The 23896-nt window shown below is 42.2% G+C and overlaps 1 protein-coding gene across 8 annotated transcripts in view; it reads right to left on the minus strand.

The window, feature by feature from the left end:
• ATXN1 (ataxin 1) overlaps positions 1-23896 on the minus strand; it is a 202329-nt gene that overhangs the window by 122155 nt on the left and 56278 nt on the right. For 6 of the 8 annotated variants that reach the window (XM_021387885.1, XM_021387878.1, XM_021387880.1 and 3 more), the window contains one exon: positions 23466-23595. The exons of 1 other annotated variant lie outside the window; for it this stretch is intronic. The gene's annotated coding sequence lies outside the window, so the exon portion shown is untranslated. Of the gene's footprint in view, positions 1-14471; positions 14628-23465; positions 23596-23896 lie in introns of all 8 variants that reach the window. One more of the 8 variants, XM_021387879.1, reaches the window with a different exon arrangement.

Below are 23896 nucleotides of genomic sequence, written 5' to 3' on the forward strand. Positions count from 1 at the left end.
AAAAAAAAATAAAAACCTGTGACTCTGCACTTGGCAAAAGCCAGCACTCAGCAACAACTGCCGAACGCTGAGTCACTTCTTTCCCTTCCACCTGGCGAGAGGCTGCCCAGATCCATTCAGCAGAAAGCCTCTTTTCATTGAAACTGGCATAAATCTGGAGTAATTCCCTCCGTTCCGACAGAGGATTTACGGCAGCGTGACACGGCAGGCAGAATCCAGGCCACAAGGAGCTGCAGCCCAGGTTCTCCTGCACGGAGTGTGCAGCTGCGTTCCCGTGGGCCCCACTGCAAGCCGGGCTCAGCGCTGACTCCGGCGCTGCTTCTATTTTTCACGATGCTGTAATCTCCAGCAGATGCTCTGCGAGCAGAAACCTCAGAAGAAATTTCCCTTCTTCACACACTTTGGGAGGATTTTGACAATCTATGAGCAGAAGAACGTTTAATAGCTTGAATTAATTATTTTTTCAGATCTAATTTTTTTTTTTCAGATTTCATTTAGTGCTCTAATTTGGTTTTGCCAAGATTTATATAATTATTATTTTTAACGTCTCACTAGACTGTGTGAAACAAGAGTTCAGAAGACGGCAGAAATATCTTCTGTGCAGATGATGTGTGAACAAGCAAGGGAGAAGATCAAGATTCAGGGAATACCAATCAGCTTTACCAGACAATTATCTACTGTATTTATGTTCTCAGCTTAAGCAACAGCATTGTGAGAGGATTTAAGCATGCATTAGAAGGCTTCTGCAAGCAGGGAAGGAGCCTGAAAAAGCTACAGATATGCCCCCCCTCCCAGTGTACTACTGTGTAATTGCAACCAAAATAACAAACAGCATGTGAGCACAAAAGGCAGCCTTCGAAACAGGACTCTTTCAACAGATAAGAGTTTCCTCTTTGCTATAAATACAACACCTATGTAAAAAAAATGAATTTGCACATATAACCAGGGTTTTTCCAAACAAATGCAATTGATCTTGTCTGTCCCGGTTAAGTACATTTACAACGTTTAAGAATAGGATGTAACTGCTTAGAAACAGCAATGTGCATGTAGCGCTTTCAATAGGGGGAACACAGTGTGCTCTACAAATATTAATTTAGCCTGAACACCCAGGGCGGTATGCAAATATTACTCCCAGCTTCTACTGGAGAAGGCTGAGCACAGGGGAGCTGCGAGGGCAATTTTCAGCAGCCAGCCCTGAGCCAGAGAAAGCTGGGCACTTGCGTGTCTGCAAGTGCTTCTGGTAGCTGTGTCCTGACTGACCTCCTAGCTGCACTGCAAATCACTGCCCAAAACAGAAGCCCTGCTCCTCCTCGGGAGACCCAGACAAGCAAACACTTTCTGTACCCTGACAGGTCAAAAATCAACAAGGCGGTGTGTGGACACGGGTGCACCTCACGGCACCTCCCAGGTCCTGCTTGCCCCAACCATGAGGCCCAGCTGGGACACACCACAGCTCCCTCCCAATGGAAACCAGATTTTTGGGGGTTGCCTAGAAGTGAGGGGTCTGGACACAACCAGAGACAGCACCTCGACTCACAACCAGGAAAGCAGGAGCTTCACTGGTTTTGGCATTGACCAAGATGAACCACTGCAGCCATTTATCTGGGCAAGAGGAACTGCAAACAATCCACGTTGGGTATCGCTACTTAAACCATCGTTCAAAAAGTTTTTTGGTCACTGATGGGGTAAAAGTAGAGCAAAGCAACTGTCAGCAGCTTCTTTTTTTCTGGGAAAGGACAATGCTGAACAACCCCTGGGGCGCAACTGATAAGGACAGGCCTAGAACGTGAACAAGGCCGACAGGCCTCACTGCGTATTTTGCTTGTTTAAGTTCCATCTCTAATTCAAAGAGAGGAAAGAAACATTTGTGAAGTAAAAGAAGGAGACAAGGAAAGAAGAACAGAAATAGTAAGATATAAGTGACCTAAAAAGAAGCTTCTCCTGGACCATTTTTTTTTCTAGCACTCAACAGAATATCAGCAGAAGAGCGTAAAAGGCAGAGAAATGGGTTATCTCTAGGAGATACCGCCCTGCAGCTCCTTCCACCTAATGACAGCACCTTTGACCAGCAGCCCAAAGAAGGTAATCCTCAGAGCAACCATGACACTTCAGACGCTGCTCAACTCCTTCCCTCCAATGCCTTGGGTTTTGCTTTTCACACTTTGTTTACAAATATTTTACTTAGAATCTTCCATGTGAGTATCCGTCTCAGATTGATCTTTTTGGGGAAAGTTTCAGCAAAATGAAAGTTCAGATATTCTTCAGAAAGAGAGGATGCAAATAGGTAGCTTAGACTCTATTAAATTTACTCTGCAACAGTTGTTGTTAGTAATTCATCAAGATATAAAAATGACTTCAGGTTGTGGAGTATGCCTGAAATTTTAGCAATAAGGCTATGCTGATCAGAGGTGTGTCTTCAGCTATTGCTCTACAAAAATCACCTAAATGCAGTCCATTTTAAATTGCTGGGAAAAACAAACAAAAACAAAACAAAACAGCAGCTAGCCTTCAGACCTTTCATCAGTACAAACTTCATGCCTCAGGCTTCAACACAGCTCCATACTGGCCATGGCATCTACAAAACGGTCTGTCCTCGCGGGACTCACTGCAGAACAAAAGACTGAGTTCTGAACAGCTTTGGGGCTTTTTAGATCAAGAAGCTACAGTTAGTAAAGAAAGATGCAGTTACTTCAGTATGCTGTTCTTTACCTGAAAATGAACAGAAATGAGGAATAAATAGAAACATGGAGAAAGATTTAGAGCTTCCTGTTTGATTTTGTTTACAGAAAGTAAGTCCATGCAAGAAGCAAAGCACAAGCAGTTAAAACATCTCCAGCACAAAACTTGTCAGGGCAAATACTTTCTGGTAACACAGCATGACTGTACCTAAGATTCATAGTCTGCTGTTCTCTGAAATATTCTTCCCTTTCGGGATCAACACACAGAAAGAGTGACACTGCAGTGCCAAACTGTCCTCCCTGTGCTGCAAGGCACCTCCACTTAAACCCCACAAAATGCCACTTCTTAATTGTCAGAAATCTTTGTTAACAAATTTCTCTTTTCAGTTTTTGTGAACTGTGCTTTTCTTTTTTTGTTTGTAAACAAAGAAACGAACAAAAAGCCAGAATGTAGAAAAGCTCTGCCAGAACTCAATTAATAAATAATGAGCATCGAGTGTTTTTGATCATTTCCTTCTGTCTGAGCCTCACAAACTGACAGTAAAACAGCGTATGACCCTTTATAGAACAATTTTACTATCACATTACATCCTCCCTGGAAATTAAGCAAAACAAATAGGACATTTTGAACGGCAATGGCTCATCCAATTTGGTGCAACATTACCCACTGGAAGCACAATGAGAAATACACCACACAGTTGCACAGCAGGATTTGCAAAGCAGCTAGCTAGTCACATGGAGAAATACAGCAAGCCCTAGCACAACCTGCACTAACCTTCTTCTACACTCTGCGCTACAGAAATGTAACATTCTTCTCCTCAAAGGGCTGTATGATCTTGCTGGGCCTTTTGCACAATGTGAATGAAGTCCTAACCTAAGCTTGAGCTCAAGCAGCGTCTCCGAATCCAGAGGAAGGGATATGGAAGGGGAGGAAAGGAGAGAAGTAAAGACATCCTATCCTGTTGCTCTAACTGGAAGCAAAGGAATGGGATAGGTGATTTTTTTATTAAAAATAAGTTTTTGGAAAATATTTAACTAATAAGGAAGGTTTCTAAGAAGGGGAAGAGGGTCAAACACTGGAAAAGTATGTTTGGTTACCTTGGGGGAAAAAACAAGAATGAGTACGGAATATTTTGTGCTATACAGGATAAGAGAAGAGAAACACACATATAGAGACAACTACACAAGAAGCTTCCAACATTTTCTTAAAATATACAGGGCATGAAGACAGATTCTCCTTCTATCTCTACTGGCCTAACCCTACATGATGGGAGTATGTCAATTTACATCAGCCCCCCTCATTTAGAAGATACAGGATGCAAATCCAGTCTTAATAATAGCTTTTTATGTCCTGGTGCTCCTGAGCGCACCACCCATTTACATTTGGAAACTGCAATGACCGAGGTGCCTTCCACATGTGCTGAACAGCCAGAATTCATGAAGTGAGGGAAAAGTCAAGCCTTCCATTACTTCAGACCCAATTTGACTAAAGCGAGCTTCAACTGATCTCTATCCAAAGCGTAAACACATTCCTTAAAAACAGCTTAAATGCCAGTACTTTTAGAATGTTCTGTCTGTATGTTATAAACTTCTTAATGAATAAAACACAACTGTGTCTGCAAAAAAAAAAGTAATGTTTGTTGGCACGTCACTGAAAAGAAGCAAATAATGGCTCACAACACTAAACAACCTGACGATAAATGTGGGGAAAAGTACTCTTTGAATGATTTATGCATGACCCATAAATTTTAGTAAGATACAAAGAATACAAACTCAGCAGTTCCCATTTGCTTTCACACAGATGGTATTTTTTTTAATGTATATATCTCAATGTGTACTTGCTATCTTCCTCAAACTCCTGTTAGCCGTGTAACAATCACCTGTTTCGTGAAAGACTGGATGTGACCTCTCAGAAGAACCACACACACACCAGCTTTCTCAAAAAGACGGCAACAACAACAAAACAACAGGTGGACACCAAAATAGGAAGAAAGGACAGCCTTCCTCCTCTGCCTCCTTAAGATATCACTGCCTTTCATGCAGATGGATAATGCTGCACTCACGTAACAGAAAACGGATTTCTCTTAGTAACTGCGGCTATAATTGTAGCTATTGCTTATACTATTTCCACCCTATTAGCGTTACGATTGTCCACAGCATCACAGCTCAACCCAATTGCCAGAATTTCTGATAAATGTCTAATCGTTTTATGTAACACAAAAAAAACACCTTCGAAGTGCTACCTCCTTTATCTGTTACATTATTTTTAACAGCAAGAGCATTAAAAAGCAATACTGTTTGCCTTCCCTTCATTGTCTGGAAGCCCTTCCTAAGTTCAAAACACTGATTCATTGGATGCTCTGCCCACTTTTGCAGATAACATGCTTTTCCCAAATCTGAGTGCTTTAAAGATAACGCATAGTAGTTCTATTTTTAATCATTCATCAAACAGTATCCCATTCAATCGAGTAAAAATTGGTTTTCATCATTTCCCTTTGCTGTATATGGTATTTGCCTGCAGTTACTATACATTATACAAAACAGCCATCCAAATGAATGGCCTGTGTTGTCCTGTTTACTCAAACTAACAGCTTATACCTTGGGTAAGGACACGTGAGACAATAGGAATTTTCATCACAACAGGCAAGGCATAGCGAGTCCATTTCTCTGGATGGGAATAACATGTTGGGCCAAGCAGTGGCAATAAGAAACCCAAGAAACTAACTTCCTGACCATCTCTTATTTCCCTGTACTGACAAGAAGAAGAAAAGAACCCACAGAGTCAAAGTGCTAGACAAATTCTATTATTTTGTGCAACCAGTTACTCCTCCTAGGTCTCCATCTGTTTCACTGGAAAGTATTATTTAGGGAGCACGCTATGATTCTCAGTAGATGTTGCGTTTTTTCAACTAGAATTATTTTGGCCTCTTGTATTTCCTTTTTTTGCTTAAAGGAAGGATGACCCAATAATGGTTTAATGAGAAAACCAGTAAGAAATACAACAGCTCTGATTTATAGAATCAGATAAAGAGATCAGAAATCTAAACACTCCTTACTGTCCCCCCCTTCAATTATTTATTATTTTGCATATTTTCTTTAGACCCTCACAATAACATTCTGATAGGCCAGCTATATCACACTTACTTGCTCTTTTCCTAACCAATTCTTGCTATACTATTATTTCACGTTTCAAATAATTGTGTGTAGTCTTGTTACCACAACAACACTGTAATGTCAGAACAAGAGAGTGGACTTCAACATACTGTTCTGTGTCACCTTGGCAAGTTCAAGAGAGCCAGGAAAAGGGAAGAGAAAGAAAGGATAGCAAAGGGAACAGCAGGAAAAGAGAAGAGCAGCACTTAACTCTTTCATGTGGGAAGATAACCCAAGAGGACAACCACAGTGCTTCACAGCAATGCATGACAGACACGCCAGTGGTGGTCCACAGGTGCCCCCAAGGCCCCTCCTCACCACCACCACGTGCAGGCACACACCCACATTGTGCAACGAGCAGATGATGGTACAAACACCAACCTCTGGCACACCGTGGCAAACATCAGTCATCTCTCTCACTTCAACACAGAGGTCAAACAGCAGTGGTAGAAAAGCTACTGTTCTAGTGATGCAAGGATAAGAAAGTCACAGAAACAGCACACACTTAACACTTAATGGGAATTAAACACAAGTAGACTTCCTCCTCCAAACACTACGAGAGTACTAAGTAGCAATTTAACTGAAACAAGTCCTCTAGAAAGTTACTTCTCAATACTTGCAAAATATTCCTGGGAGTTTTTCAAGCATCATGAAAATCAGCGAACACCTTAACCTGCTAATCGAACAAGGCTGTTTCTCCTCTCATTGAAATCAACTTAATTTGAGCAGTATGCAGCCAGGGCCCTTCCTACTGCTGTGTTCATTATTAGAGCTCTATAAATGTCACACCTTTATTTTATTAGTGAAAGACATATTTTAGACATTAACAATAAAAGCATTCTTGTACGTGAGGTTTCTTGGCCCCCGTTGTGACTCTGAATTCTTGAAGGTCAGATAAAACAGTCTATAGAAAGGGAGAGAAGAAAATGTTCTGCAATTTCCTTTTAAAGAGCCTCGGCAGTAAAAAAAAGACAATAAATAGTCGATTTGTTACAAGACTTAGGGGCAGCCAGGAATGCTAAGACCACAGTTAAATGAACGTGGTCATGAAAGAAGCAGCAGCTGGTTCAACGCCGCATCTACATTAGTTAACTCGTTTTGTGATTCAAGTCCAAGACTTCACATTGTTCTACTTCCTCCTATTCCTCTGCTCTGGATTCCCTTTGTGACACTTTATCAATGGAAAATCGAGGGAGGGGTTTCCAGCTGGGAGCCCAACAAAAAAACAGGAGGTTCAGTCTGGTTTTCTCACTTGCACTGCAAGAGCCATTTCAGTGCCAGTAATAAAAGAAAAGCTACACAAAGAAAGAAAAGACATGACCTGAAATTATTTTATCATCATAAATGCAGCACTATTCTTTATTCTCTGGTGCGGTTAGTCTCACACATTGCCACAATAAATTGCTAGCTTAACCAGAGCTCCTTGCAAATAAAGTATTTGTACTGAGGGACCATGTCAGCTAGAATTCCAGGGATATAATAAGAAAAAGTTAACAGTGCCATTGGACAGACCTACTCTTCGTTATGACCTTGCAATTTTATGAATTTGCAGCTGGAAGGTCCCAATTTAAGAAAAAACAATTATATATATATATTTACACACCTGATTGTGTTCTCTGCTAGCATTGGCGAAAGCAGGCACAAACAGTAAGGGAAGGTCACTGGTATACTGAGAGATGTGCAAATTCCTTTTTGCTCATGCACACGTCCATGGCTACATCTGGGGGTGTCACTGCAGTGGCTGCGGTGGAGGTGCTTGCATTAGATTTGTAACCTTAGAGGTGGTTTTGAAAATGAGATCATTGGCACTAAGAGGATTTTCAAGGTAAGTCAACGGATAGATTTGCTCTCATTTAAGACCAGAAAAGACTATTAATCATGCATTGGAACATTACAGCAGCACAGATCATTCGTCTTGGGAAGTACTTTGTGTAATAACAACAGAGCTCACAAAATGTATGAGAGCACAGCTCAACACAGACGGCAGGTTCCTTGAACTCTGGAGGTATCTAGGGTAGCTATTTTCATACAGCACCAAGAAGCCCTGCCTACCACCGCCTTCTCAAACAAAAGGATAAATACCTCAAAAGCTTCAACAGACAGTTATCCAGCCACTACAGGCTCTGCAAGCATCCCAAAGAAGAGGGAAATCTCACGCATACACTGCCCAAGTGAGCTGGCTGATGTGCTTGTAATGGCTCTGTTGAGAACGCACTTGGAGATACAATGTAAATCAAGGTTCCTGTGACTAGAAAGCAGCAGCTATCACCTCAGTTGTCTAAACTTGGCCAAGCCACACAGGACAGAAGAGTAAAGCTGAAAGGAAACCACTAGAGTGGAAAATCAGGTGTGAAGACTCTCCTCTTAAACAAAAATACAAAGCCAGCAGTCATAAGGATCAAAGAGCCAGAACGACAGAAGGCACCTTGAGACAGCATGGCATAGTACCTGGACTCCCTGGAAATATTCTTCAGCCTTTTGGACAATTTTCAACAAATTTTTCAAAAGGTAATGTGGGTATCTTGGGTACTTATACCATAACCAAATAGTAAACCTCGAGAACCAATGGCTAGGGCTCTCCAAATCTGTAATGATGACCAGCTGCAAGGAAGAAATCTTTGGGGGAACTCAAGCACCACACACCTGCAGTCACCAAGACAACATAACCAGCACGTGCACTGTTTCTGTTGAGACTGGTGAGGAAGTGCCTTCATTCCTAATGACAAACGAAAGTCTTTTTTTAAATAGGCTGCTGTAAAGCCACTACCTGCTCCATTTCACATCAAGCTTATGCCCTTATTTACTTCTGCTTATGCCCTCCCTAAATACATATGTGAACTGTGTCAGTGACCATGGCAATGGGCACTCTCTCTAGCTCCAACCACTTTTACTTTACTGCCTTCCACAATATACAGAATAATTCAAATTCAGTTCAAGCAGCTGAACGTGAAGAAGTTTAGGGTTAAGGAAGTGTCTAACTCAATCTAATCTCAGAGGCAAACTGTGGTAAAAAAAATGATTTAACTTAGGAAGTAACTAAAAGAAGCTATGTGATCCTAGAAAGTGCATCCTACACCACGTCACAGGCAAAAGGGACAGGAGAAAAGCAGCCTCTGAAAATATTCCTTCTCAGCTCCAAGTCTTGGTATCAGCACATAGGTCGGTCACACTAACCAAAACCATCAAAGACATCGTTGTATTATTTGTGATCACCGCTGTTCCTTGTCTAGGCTCTCATCTTTGAGATAAGTCAACAGAAAAGATTTAAGAAATAAAAAATAAAAAAAAAACAACAACCTGAAGCTAGAATGGATAACTGCAAACTGAAAAATGGACTGGGGGGAGAAATCATTTCCTGTCCCTGTGTCCTGAAGCACTAGATTTGAGAATAATTAATTAGAGACCAACAAGTTAAACAGCCTAAAAGGGTCTTTTTAATTTATTAAATATATTTTGCTTTAATCACATTAATTTTTCAGAGATGTACAATAGTCTTTGTGGTTTAAAATGACTTTGTATTCATTTTTTAATGGAGAGTATTTTTATTCATTTAATACATTATCCTTCCAAGAAAATTATCATACTTGACTATCATACTTAATGAGGCACTAATTAATACTCCCATTTCTCCCCATTTAAAACTCCTCTGGGAACTGAGGTCAGAAACCTGTTTTAATGTACAAGACACTTATCAACGGGATCCAAAAAGCATCTCCTTCCTGACACGCTGCTCTAAGGGGTATATCGCCATAGAAAACTCAAGACCAACAAAAAAGCGAACTCCATTTAGGAGCCATTCTCTCCTAGTGGTACTGCCAATATCCACCTGCATGCTGGCCCAGCAAGGCATCCCTCTTCTCCCAGCTTGCCAGTGAAACCAGGTACTGCCTTGCCTTTCGTTTAGCAGCACAAGGTTACCATTCCCACTCCCATCAGCCTTCAGCACGCAGGGAACATAGCTGAAGGGCTCCGGCACTGCAGTTTGCTTGTAAAGCTGCTTGTTCTCCTGTCCGATCTCTGCCCAGTGCACTGACACAATGAAAGGCAGCTCCACCTTCCTGCACTCAGTGGTCAGATGGAGCTGTGGCTTCCTGCCAGCTGCTCCAGCCCCCGCTGTGCCTTGCAAAGGGCGTGGTAGGCCAGTTCAGGTTGTAAACACCTCTCCGAGCAGCAGCAGTTGCCTGGTGCTTCAAGGATTTCAGCAGGTTTAAAAAGGACCAAGTGCAAGCTTTTCTGAAGTTCTTGTGAAATTTGCACAACACTCGAACTTCACACCTGGGTTTGCTCCACATTGCATACTAATTGCAATTATCTAAGAGCAGCTCCATGATGGGAGGAGGGGAGGAGAGGAAAGCTTCCTTTTGGCACAGCTTCTTCAGAGTTCAAAGGACACATATGGCCTGCAAACACAGCACAGGGGATAATTTAAAACTAAAGGAGGGATGGGAGGAAAATGAGAACACAGCAGCAACGATCAGTGTTGCTCTGGATCGATTTGACTGGAATTATAAATAAAGGAAAAAAGAAAAAAAAACACTCCTACTTTCATTCCATATCCGAACAGTCTGAGCAAGGGACCCCATACAGTACTTGCAAGGGTGGCAAGGAATATCCGCTTGCATTGTAAAAGGAAAAAGAAAGTGCCTGAGTAAGGCAGGCCTGCCTTGCTTTGCAGCTCCTAGCAGCCTTGCAAGCGGAGTCACATGAAGTCAGCAGCCTGTTAGCTGGTGCCTCTGCCCGTGCCAGATACCGATGGACATCCGCTTGTGGCTCTACTCTTAGTTAGAGAGACACCGAAGCCTACTCAACCACCAAAGGGCACTAAATAAATAAATAAACAAACAAATAAATGCAAACAACAACAAAAAACCATCCACAACAACCCTCAGTTGTAATTTCTACATAATTATTGCACAACAACCGCCCATAACGAGAGAAATGAATTTATAACCACACACAAGCTATATTTACCGGTGGGCTGGTGACAAAGCAGAACAGCAGGAAACCACAACGTGTGTCTTCGTACTCGCTCCTCCACAGAGCAGAGCGGAGCAGGCTCCCCGTGCCATGGGGAGAGCCGTGCAGGTGATCCTGGGCACACCAGCACGAGAGGAGCGCGGCCGCACAGGGCAGGAAGCTCCAGCCATGTGGGTACAAAAGTGCCACCTGACATCTGGGGGAGGCCATGCCAACCTGGGCCTACAAAGACCTGCTTGGCTTCAGAGTTTCACAGCTAGGCCACCCAAACAAATACAGAGTCTCACCTCACGTACCTGGCTTCCCTTGGTTCCTCAGAGGGCATTAAGCAAGAAGAAAACTAAAAATCTCTACCTCACAACTAGACTGTCCTGTGGTCCCAGGACAGTCAGGGCCTGGGAGGTGTTCCTGTCCCCAGAAATGAACAGTCTTCCCCAGGGTGCACCGCCCTCTTCTCTTGTCAGCAGTATAACCGTCAATTCCCCCAAAATGGGGGACTGGGACACTGAGATTGGTCCTCAAGAGGAGGCCCAAAGAGGACACAGCAGCTGGGCGTCTACTGAGGAGAGCTGGCTGAGGTCTACTCCATCACTAAGCTCAAGGGACCTCCACACGTCTGAAAATGCCACTTTTTGCGTAAATTTGCCTGCAAATGCATCACAGTTTCAGAAATTACTGACAGGGCAGTCAGGCCAACGAACTCGAGGAAGACAGGCAGCACACTGAGGATAGACCTGTTTCCTCAAGCAGACACCACATGCCACTGAGCTGGGTCTGGGAACAGGTCCTGCTGAAATTTTATTTTTTCATTTTTGAGGGATTATTTTTAACTTGGATCATTTCCCAGGCCTGGCTCAGAGTATGACTACACAACGCTTATGTCAGCACAAGGAAGCGATCTAACGAGCACCCAAGAGGGCAGGGGTGTGTGTGGGGGCAGGATGGCTGCTTTTGCCATCCTGGCCACCTTAATGAGCTTGTAAAACAACGGCTTATGGACAGCAGGTTAAAAAGTCACAGAGCCAAGTTAACCGAGGAAGGCAGATGACAAAAACAACAGCACACACTGGTTACTGACACCGCTGGGCCTTCCCTCCAGGAACAGAAACCCCACGTTCAGCCTGAGCACAGTATGGCTCCTGACACTGAGGCAAGGAAAATCCTGCAGCCTACAGTGCACACTACAATGGAGACAAACTTCACACATGCTAATTACTGCTTCTTGCATTTATGTTGACCAATGCAGTACTCTTGTTCTGGTAGCAATCAGTGAACTTGTCATGAAAAGAAAGAATGTATTCGGCTTGTTATTGATCCTTGCAAATCCTGCCTAAGTACAATCACATTGTCTTGAAATGAAGCCCAGAAGGGCACTACTATTCCAGAATAGAGTTGCTTTTGAAGATGAGTCAAGAGCAGCTCCACATACTTAGAACTCTTCTTGACTGAATTTTTCCTGACTTCACAGACACATTTCCTGATCCTTAATGTATTTTCTTTCCCTTACTGCTGAGAGTAAGAGCCACGCAAATAAAGAGAAATCTGACTATCCTAGGAAATTATATAACTTACCATACAGAGTGCGGTCAAATGTGCACAAAGTAAGCTAACTGAAATAATATGATTTTTTCCCTTTAATATCCTTTGTTTATAGTCACTGTAGGTGCTACATGTAGCAACAGTAAGTGAAAATTTCACAGAGCACTTTTCGTATTGAGACAACTATTCTATATCCCTCTGTGAAGCAGACAATTTCTATAGCTCACTCTGCATGATGGCATCAGAGCAGGGTGCCGTGAAGTAAGCCCAGAGAGGTGACTGTTCCCTAGAACCAGAGCTAAAACTCAAGACTGGTGAGAGGCAACGTCTATAGCCAAACTTATTCCTTCTTAACAGAAAAGTTTCAGCAACACCTGTATCTGGCAAGTAGAGGAAGAAGCCCCCAGAGGCACAATTCTGCCTCGCTACAGAGGCTTCCAACAGCACCTCCAGTGTATGGGGCTGACCTCTGCTGTAAACAAAACATCGTTTGGGATCAGCACATGTGTGGAAAAGTTGCTCGACACTGAAAAGGATGAGCTCCAATTTGCAAAGTGTTAGACGAAAGTTACTTAAGAAGCTTTTATTGTTATTATGTGGATACACTGAGGCCTTGGTTGACAGCACTGCTCCATTCCCATTGTTCAATGGGGATGAAATAACACCCAACTTAAAAAAAAAACAGAATAAATAAATAAATAAATTTAACAAACTGCCGAAACCAAACCATATACAAGCCAGAGAACAAAGGACAAAAAGTAAATGCATTATCAGGCACCCACTGTATTTTATGTTCCTTTTCTTCATCAGTTATAATTATTGCGATGTTAATAAATTGTTAAATGACAAACTCAGATTACAAGGAAAAGCAGAGATGGAGAAGAAGGTTAGTATATGCCATCAGATGTGACATGTCGTAAATACTCATAAGATAACACAACCCTATGGATTAAGTATGATTTATTACTAGTCATCAGACTATTCCATTCAAAACTAAGCTCATTGCAGAAAATAAGCATTTCAAGCATGGCTAGAATAATAGCACTAAACAGTACGATACTAATTTAAGTGTCATCACAAATTGTTCTTCATAGCTGGAAAACAGAAATATGGCCCTAAAAAGTATCATGACAAGTCTGACCCCATTTTCAAGTGTTCATGCTTACATCATAGCTTATTCATAAATGACGCATTTGTGAGGTAGGAAAAGAAACAAGAAAAGAGGATAATTAGTGGAATGTAAATAGTAAGGAAAATTAAAGAAAAAAATCAGTAGAAGTTTGAGCTAAGAAATACGACAAAGATTTTGTGTGTGTGCACATGTGAAATTTAATACAATTCCAACTTTAGGCCACTTGGATTACATTTGTTTTTGCTGTTCTGGTCTCAGTTTCAGAAGTTTTGGGGTTTTTTCCACACATGGTTTTAGAAATGGTGCATATACCTCCAACTCACATAACGTATTCCCACTGTCTCCAACAAATTTAAGGTAAACTTCAAATAGAATGGAAAATCTGAGGTAGATTATTGCCTTTATCTTTCATTTTTCCAACATGCTATTAGGCTATTCATAATGAATAGCAAATTAACATTTTTTGAATTAGCAATTAGGGCACACAAAGCATTTTGCAAATCTACTTAATACAAAATACGAGACAAGTGTTCTAGGCCTCCATTTTTCAGACCTTCATTATTGATTTATGACTTCATTCTATTAGCACTCTCAACAGTTTTTTAATGTAAAGCAGAGCCTAGCTGATTTGCATGAGTACTTAGGATACGAACTCTAAATAAATAAATGAAATCAATAATCAATCAACAAAAAGTATCCATCAATCCATCAGTCAAATAAAAGAGAAGGACAAGAAAAATTACAGAATATATTCTGTTTTATTACTGTGGCAATCCTAACAGGTGTCTTAATTATTCATGCAAATACTTCTGATGTAAATATGTAAATATTAGAGTATGTAAAATATGTAAATATGAAGTACATATTATGTATAGCATACCCACTTTTAAGTCTTGGGCCTCAGTTCAGGAGCTTGCCTCCTTTGAGAAATACAAAAGAGACATCTGAATACTTAGTTGTGTTTGATTCTACGTACTTAAATGCAATCCCACCTTGGATCCAGAATGCTGCAGATCCCATGGCAAGTCAAAAAGCATCAGGCAGCCAGGGCAGGCACTCGTATAACAGATCCCACAGACACAACCAAGGGCAGGAGGTCCTCTCCACCACCCCCGGCAAAGCAAATAGGCAAATTCCCAAAGCTGCAGCTTGAAAGGAAAGGCAACAGTTATCTCACATCTTGATATGCCATTGAGAAAATGAAGATAAAACAACCAACTAATGATTATCCTTAGGATGCGAAGCCAGGGTCTAGGTAACACCTGTGGGTGAAATTCCAGGCATAGGCAGAGTTTTCTAAATTATGCCAGTGAGCCTCAGATGAGAGACTGAAGTGCAGAGTTCCAAAAACACAATCCCTTCTTGTATCAACAGGGCACTCAAAGGTTAACAAACCACTGCTGGTTATACTCTTTATTCATCTCACTCCTCCCTTATTTAGCAATTTCCTCCTTAAATCCTGGCTTCTCTTGGCCATTTCCCTCACAATTTGGGGTCCTTTTCCTCCCAAGATTATCATCTGCTACAAGTTCCCCCTCCTGTCCCATGCCCACATTCCAGGCTTTGTCCTGCTTCTCTGCAACGCCCGAGTTCTGGCTGGGCTCCACACTCACTTCAAATTTATGGCTCTCCTGCTCTTCCAAGCTTGCGAAGCAGGTTTTTACTCTGCTGCCTACAACTGCCAGGACAAGGAGCAGAGTCTGGAAGCCTGGAAAGAATGGCTCATGAGCACCAGCCACCAGGAGAGCTGGGCTTTGTCACTAGAAAACCAAGGTGCAAACACACACCTTGTGACTTATTTAGTTCGAAGCCTAAATGTTTCTGTCTAGAATGTCTGTTTGTATCTCAAGTCACAAAGAAGCCATTAGTACCAATAATGTGTCATTACGGGGGCGTCAGCAGAGACTCTGCAGCTAAGGTTAATTTGAGATGCACAATTTAAAGCAGAACTAAAATCCCTCCATTTCACACTTTAATGACTGAATTCAAATCATTCTTCAAATTTGACACAGTAGCTGTTAAGGGGACCCTTGCACTTTTCTTTTTCTCTTTTTTTTTTTTGCCAATTTTTAAGTAAAATACAAGCTATCTATTGTAGAAGAAAAACATTACAGATCCTGCCTTTGCAATCATTTTAACCCATTTTTGCCTTAGATTTCCTTTCTGCAGCTTAGTTCTTCATGAGGCTTCATACTTCACCCATTCATTCTGCCATGCAAGCATATGCCTGATACAGGCTACTTCTGCAATTTGAAAAACAAATATGCAGTTAATAATTTCACTCGTGGTAATCCAAATGACTTTGCCAAGATCTGCTCTCCTTAAACACACTATGTCACTAACACAACAGTAGTATTCGCACAGTTCTCTGCTGTACGTATTTCTACTCTCAACACCCTGTTAAAATACTGAAGTGATACAATCTTCATTTGTCACATGGAAAACAAAGGCAAAGACAGAAGGATGCTGTAGTTCAACAACAGCTTTAAGTAGATCCAAGCAGTGACCAAGAAGGGCAATAACATCTTGTCCACTTCTCCCTTCCATGTCTTTCTGACTTCCCCCTCCTGGCAGAAACACCATTCCTGATAGACTAAGCAAGTAATGGGGACTCACCTACCTGAAAACCAGCTTGTCAAAACAAAACTGAGTAGCCCACACTTAAAGAGACCTTGAAGCCACAATTCAAGCAACTTAAGATCATACAGGGAACATGCAACACAGCAAGAAATTGAGCCAAAGTCTCCAAAATCCACTGATACTTTTTATCAGGAAACTTCCCTCACCACAGCTGACAAGTTACAGTAAATAATTAAGCAGAATCTCATTACAACACAGCGAAGCAGCATGATAGGGCAAGATCCACACTGCTGAAGAAGGGATGAAACAACTATCCATGAAACACCTCCTGCCTTTTCCCATGGATTCCTCAATAAAGCTCGCACTATGTCAGCAAAATACATAGAAACGTTTTCTTGTCATCTGATGCTCGACTCGATTTCCTTCTGAATTTTGAAGAAATCACAGTTCAAGCACACAGGCAATCTTTGGAGAACTGCCCTCCATGCTAAAAATGGCAATGGAATTGCACAAGGGGGGAAAAAAAAATTCCAAGAAATCTTTGACTCATCCATTGTTATTCATCAGGTTTTTGGAGCGGAGAATGGAATGCCGTCAAGCTAAAATTGACAGCGCTATTTTTTAATCTCTAAGTGATGTCAATCCTTCACAAAGCCACAAGTGCTGAGAAAATTTTCTCTGCAAAATTCTAAGAATGACTCTTAAATTTTGTTAGTTTGGGGGGAGGAAAAAAAAAAAGAGCTAAAAGAAGCACATGAAATTAAACTCCTACGTAGGTATGCTTTTGAGTACTGAGAGTATTAGGATTTACAGCTTTCTGCTCTCTGTGACTCAGACTCACTGCCACAGGTGTCAAGAGACCTGGGACCCAACTGGAGCTCTGCAGAAACCTGCTGCATTGTGCGATTTTACTTTTTATTTTATTTTACTACGTAGCAGAAGATTTGCCCCCAGGGACTCAGCATAGACTTTGTAGCTGTTTAGTTGACACGTTTTACTCCAAGTAGCTTTCACCTAGCAAAACCAGATTTTTCTGCTATCTGGTTCTTAAGGTTTTAGAACAATGTGGTGCTGACCAAATACAACAGCAGAAATGGCTTCAATAAAGTTCTGAGAATAACACATCTACTCTGGCACGCCAGCACACTATTTTTAATTGTAGCTCATTAAAGATGTAGTAGAAGAATTACATCCACTTCCACCACTGCTCTGTCAAGGCAGTGAGCTAATCACGCTGCTATACTGCACAAAAAGGAATACTTCTGCATAGTGATTTAGGTAATCTAATTGAAAGGCAAAAAGCAGTGATTCACTCCTTGTTCTATCTGTTACTGCAACATGCTTTTGCCTATCACCGGGCCCAAGTAGGCACACAGTGATTGGTCGCAAATGCTTGTAAAACAAGAGACCTGGAAAATGAAAAAAGGCAAGTCAGATGAAATGCTGAACAGGAAAAGGAAAAAAAAAAAGAAATCTGGACTGCAGACGAGAAGTACTTTACACAACAGCATGCAAATGCAGGCCTCTAAGGTAATTTAAACCAAATGCAGACTCTGAAACTGAAGGAGTTTGGTGAGTCAGCATGGTACGAGGACACTAAAACTACACATGAAAAAAGCACGATTCTTTCTGTATAATGCATACTATTTTATTCCAAATTTACCAGAAACAAATTAATTGTCTCCTTTGTGTTTAGCCTCTTTCTCCTCTTTTTGGACTCGACCTCTACCTTCCAGAAACAAGCTGTGTGCAGGCCGACTAGCTGTGAACTCTGATGTCTAGGACTTCAATTTCCCTTTTACAAAAATTTCATCTCCAGACCATGACAACATTAATAAACAATCGCTGGCACAAATGCCACTAGCTGTCTTCCAAGTTACGATTACTTTCCTCTGGAAATGAAAAAAATCCTTAAAACCAAAGCTGCTGAGAATCATTACAGGCTCCGACAACGGTAAATGCCTCCCAGATTTTGCCGGCCCAGAGGCTTCAACCACCTACAGCTCTGGTGCACACCAGGTCCTTAGCACCGAACATGCTTGTGATTAGTCAAAGAAAGGCTAGCCTCATCTCTGCCTCAAATATTTTTAAAGCCATAATGATTTTTAAACTTACAATCCAATTTTCATCTTCATTTTCATCTCTTTCTTGCCTCATACTTTCACAAGAACGTAATCCTGTGAAAGCCACAACAATTGCTTGTTCAGTGGAGACTGTCACTCTCTGAAGTGCTTTCTGAGATAGATTTGTATGGACAGACGTGTGTAGCAACGAATAATCCAAAAATATCCACAATAGATAATAAGCGGAGTCTAGAAAAAAATACCACGTACTGCAAACATGGCCCAAGTTGGAATGAATGCCTACAGTAGCAACAGGACAGGAAGAGCAAAATGTTATTGTACGTTACTGGCACGCAGCCCATAATTACAAAAAATACTGCAGCATTCCCCAGAAAGAGCAGAAAATATTATCATTTCAAACAAAGCAGCTGCAGCACCCTGTCTGCTGCTGCAACCACGCTGCAGAAACATAGCAGAGGCAACAGAGGAGAGGGTGGCTGGCTGTTGAACGACTCCCAGCCTGTGGAGTGGCACGTCTTCTCCTCATGTCCACGGCTGCCCTGCACCGGAGCACGAGGAGCTCCTGGTCGGCAGCAATGGGCTCCCACACGGACTCCAGCTGCCAAGCCCCGTGGCAGGGGAAAATGGTTTCAGCAGTCTCACAAATCTTCCTGTTCCAGCTCTTCAGTATTAACTGTTGTCTTACCTGGCTGTCTCCAACCCTCTACCAACAGTTTTTAACAAGAGGCTAGCGGGAGGCTTCCAAGCATCAGACAACACACAGCAGTGCTGTTACAACCAGTACGATTCGCCTCCCAGGATGGTGAGCAGCCGTTCCGCTGTAGCACAGTCCCACTGGCCACAGCCAAGTCACAGCTCAGCCCCTCTGCTGACTGGCATGTAAAGCATGCAAATTAGTTGTCCTAGTTCATCATTCCTAGAAATAAGTTCTATGAAGTTTGGTTTCTACAGGGGTCATGAAAAAGCTTAGCTAAGGAGCCAGACACCATCTCTAGCCTTATGTACTTGCAGAACTAGAGAACAGAAATAGAAGCCTGAGCAGTGGGGTTAGCAGAGAAGGAAACTCTGTTCAATTGAAAGATACTTACTTCTAACCTGTTTTTCCTCTATAGATGGCAAACAGTTACAGAGTCTCCGAACAAAACTGCAGAGCCTCAGCTTTGCGTCCACTACCAACACCACTACAAGAATCCAGCACATCTCCACAGTCCTGCAATGCTAAAGCTAAGTTTGAGACATGCAACATCAGCTGTTTGTCAGTCTCTTTAAGAGATACTCAAATCATCATAAAAACTATTTTCTTACTGGTGACCAGAAAGATGATGCCTTTAGGAGGGAGCAAATTAACTGCCATACCATAATGCTTCCCAGTTCAACAGTGCTTCTTGTCTTTCACATAGCAGTTTTTCTCTGTCAAACATGAAGATGACTGTAGCAGGAACATATGCAGCCGGTTGCAAGACTACATTCTTGTATCCTCATAAGCCATTCATTGGTTTATAGACTCGAAGTCCCACAGGGAGGGCTGCTAATCCACATAAAGTCTCTGGGTGCAGGATCTGAATCTCTGACATATGTAGCAGATGTGTGAAATAACATTTAACCAAACATCTCTCCAGTAACTCTGCAGCTAGAGACTGAAAAGTCCTAAATGTGTCCAAGGGCAATGGAGAAGGGGAAGGATAAGAACAGAGTCCTGTATCTACAAAGTAAAGAAAAGTTTAGGCTTTGTGAATTGCTTTTTTTGCAATGTAATTATTTTTTCACATCCATAACTAAGCTGTGGCACCACACGTGAGGACTACTGGGGGTTGGGGAGCCCAGCCACTGTGGCGTGTTTTGCTCCACACCAGATTGATCAACTAACTCTTTCTTGGTTTCTGGGAATCTTCAAGGTCCTACCTCTGAAGCCTCCACTGTGCCCCCGAAGACCTTCTTCAAAAAGAAAGGTCTAACTCCTCAAGAAGAAAATGCTACTGGACAAAAAGCACACGCTGTGTCACACTAATCACCACAGGGGCCCCTCTCCACTCCCTGAACTGGTGTGTGGAAAACACAGCCTCCATGCCTTCACATGCAGAGAAGAGCGATGCATGAGGAAAAAAGTCAAGATCTTGTTCAAAAGTCTCAATTTAAAACTTCTGGCTACTCCCATTTTATGGAGTAAGTTAAAACCAGTCTCTACTAGGAGCTGCCTGAACTTTAGATCTGGATCCTGCCTTTCACAAAGCTGCCGGTGGGCCTGGATCCAAAGCTTGAGTTCAAGCTCTTATCTACTCCATGCTAAAATGACTAAAACCATACAACCTTTATAATAAATAGCCTCGTGGTGAGGAAGCGCAGTATTGGCACGGTTCATGTTTACATCACTCTTTCGAAAGCCAATGCACATGGTTTAAATTGGAAATGTAACAGCTTTTGTATATTTTGCCTGATGTGGTTTAGAGCCAGGGCAGTCAATGGCTGCATCAGCTTCACCGATTTCAGTGGGTCAGGCTCAACAGCAAAAATCCCAGGTGATGGTCACCAGCACACAGCACAACACAGGCACGGGCAGCAGCACAGACGTGGCCGTGTCCTGCTGAAAGGGGTCCCGGCTGTGCCACGACACACTCAGCTTCCCGCGGTGAAGGTCTCCATTCTCTGTCCCCACCACCTCCTCTTCACAAAGGCTTACACACACTTACATAAACAAATGAACAATTCCATTATGTGCCTGGCAGCCCGTGCACTTTCTTTCTGCTGCACAATAGAGACGCCCCATTGAAAAGATCCATATACAGGGAAAAAAAATCTAAGCAAGTCTCCAGCAAGCACACATATTATCAAAGCCTCATTTCCACTTAACACAAGTTGCTTTGGGAACGAATGCAGCTGACTTGAGGGGAAAAACACAAACAAACAAACAAGCAACCTCTTTTTCCATTAGCTAGGGGAAAAAAAGAAAATCAAACCGGTGCCATCTTTGTTGAAGAGCTCCACTAAACTAATGGTTTAAGAGAGCTGAGGAGCATGGACGGGGGACAATTTGCGACTGATCACTGCCATCTGAACATGGCACACTGACAGCTGAAAGAAAAGCAGAGAAAGGCAAAACAAAACAGGCATGTGTTTAACCCGGGCAGGCTCGGTCCCCCATTTTCACTCCCAGTGAAAAAATAAAAGGCAGGAGGAAGTCGGTCCCTCCGCCTGCTCAGCACCCACACAGCTCCCTGCCACACACCACAGGGCATGCGGATGGAGGCACTGCTTCTTCACGTGCTGGAAAAAAACACTGCAATATCTTAAAATGCATCTCTCACCACTCAAGAACCTCCCTTTCTCTAATACTGCCAGCGAGCTCCTCCACTCCCAAACGCAGTGAAATCTAAGCAAGACTCAACAATTTTGTGACTGCAACTGAGAGCTGATCGAATGATTATAAAGGTCACGTAGATGCTACAAAGATACCTTCCCCTGAACTTCAACATGAGCTTCCTCAGAGACCAACAGCAAAAAGGCTGCCGTGAAAGGAAAATCATACATGTTATCCTCGTCTGATGTCAATGAAAAAAAGATAGGAATAAAAGCATTGTGATTTGCACTCCACAGAGCTCAGAAGGAATGCTTGCCGACAGAAAATGGGGACTGAGAGAGCAAAGTGGGCTCAGGATATCACACAGGGCTCACTGCTATTCTCTCCCTCTCTCACCAGCCTGGTCTGGCCACAGCTGCTGTCCTATGCCTGATGTAGGGTGAGCCCCAGAGAGCAAAGTTTTACCACCTGAGCTGCGGGGATGTGGGGAGAGAGGGGAAAAGGAAGGGGGAGTTGTAAGAACCAGAGCTCCTATATGTCATGTGGCAGTGATCTCAAACGTATTTGCATTAATACCTCATTTCACAACTACAAAAATCGCCTCAGACTCCTACTGGAAGAGTCTTGTATCCCTTTTGGTTTCACAGCCCCTAATGCAAGAACTGCATGTAAAAAGGAGTTGTCCACATTGATTTGCAAGTTGCTAACTTTTTGGATAAATCCATACAAATGCTTACAGGACTGGTGCAGTTTCCCAAGAAATGGCTCTAGTCCACTGACCAGAAAGGAAATATTTAGCTCCCTGCAGCGAGTCTGTTGATTTCAAAAGAAACTTAATAGCTCTGTTCCTACAAAGCAAATACAGAGCAATCACCAGGGGCCAGCTATGCTCTCCTCTCTTCTACAACCTGGGAAGCAACAAACGTCTGCAAATGCCACCGGGCAAAGAGTTTTGATATTCTGTACAGCTGTGAGGTTATATGCCCTGCTTCTACCATGTTATGTTGGTTCTCTTCACTCTGCAGGTTTCTTACAGTAATTTTGTCTCCCTCAGCACACTTGTGGGTCAGAAAGGAATAAATAACTTTTTTTTTTTTTTTTTTTATGGTACAGGCTGCTTTCTCAGTTTTCATTTGGGCAGCATTTCAGTGGCTAGTTTTACAACTGTAACATTTCCTCCGTACTAGACAAAATAAAAAAACTCAGAGGCCATCCTTTTCTAATGAGAGAAATGAAAACAAAAAGAGAAAGACTAGAGGGAAAAGGTGGGCTCTTCATTGCAGTTCATAATTAATTGTCTTTATTAAAAATACTTAATAACTCAAGACAACACAATTAAGCTTCAGTCAGGGAACTCCTGGTTCTGCTGCTATTCGAACATCCAAGTGCAAATTGCAACTCTGGTTATGAAAGGGGACATTATTTTCTTTATACTTTTAACTCTACTCATTCAAAGACACACTGATGAAGCAATTAAGGGAGACATATTATTAAAGCTGGTCGAGTACTAACAGGCTCTGTTAAGAAGTCTGGTAAGCACCAATGAGGTGCTTAAACATAAAAATGAGAGCTATGTATTTTAATTCAAAAGTATCACTTAAGAATGCTGTAAACTCAAATTACTCATGACATTATCAGCAACAGTAACATAACTGTATTTGCATTTTTCTGGCAATGCATTGTATTTTCTTCAATAGCTTTCTTCTGCAGAGTTCCCATGTTACACAGATTCCAAACTTGGAAATACTTAGGCGCATGCCTGACTTTCAGGGAGAATAGCCTCATTGATTTATACAAGGTTCAACCCTTACAGATGTTAGAAGGATTGCCTGTTTGCAGGATTGGACCTCACGGGGCCCATTTTCAAAAAGATAAGTGCATTACATATTTTTACTGTTGTTCTCTCCTTCCCTCTCTCAGCTCTTTTTATTGCCATAGACACAAATATCACGACACTCGGAGGCAAAAAACGACTAACTTAATTACAAACTAACTGTAACTTATGAGAAGACCCTCCAGTCACTCACCTCAAACCATACGAGTGTTTCAAGATGCTATTGCGCAAGTCTCCTTTCTTCTCTCCCCTCTCTCACATGAGATGTTGCAGCGGTTTTTTTCTGATGCTTTGCATTAAAACTCTTTCCTGGGCTCCAGGATCTTAAACAAAAACAAACCAAGAAACACTCAGAATGAACATGTCATTTCAAGCGATTGGTGGGCGGCTCGGGGGAAATCCCTGACCTTTCTGCGATGTATATTTCATTACCTTCAGCAAGTGTGCTAACTCCCCACAGCAGAAGCACTCTTCTGTGGGCTGCGCTTACAACAAAACAAACCAGCAACTATTTTAGACCACTGAGAAACAAGTCATCTTTAAAATCTCTACGGCAGTACACTACAAAGTGTTTAAAGTAGGATCTGGTATACAACCGGGCTCCACAAAATAATGAAGGAGAAA

This window comes from Numida meleagris, chromosome 2 (assembly GCF_002078875.1).
Source record: "Numida meleagris isolate 19003 breed g44 Domestic line chromosome 2, NumMel1.0, whole genome shotgun sequence".
Taxonomy (NCBI): domain Eukaryota; kingdom Metazoa; phylum Chordata; class Aves; order Galliformes; family Numididae; genus Numida; species Numida meleagris.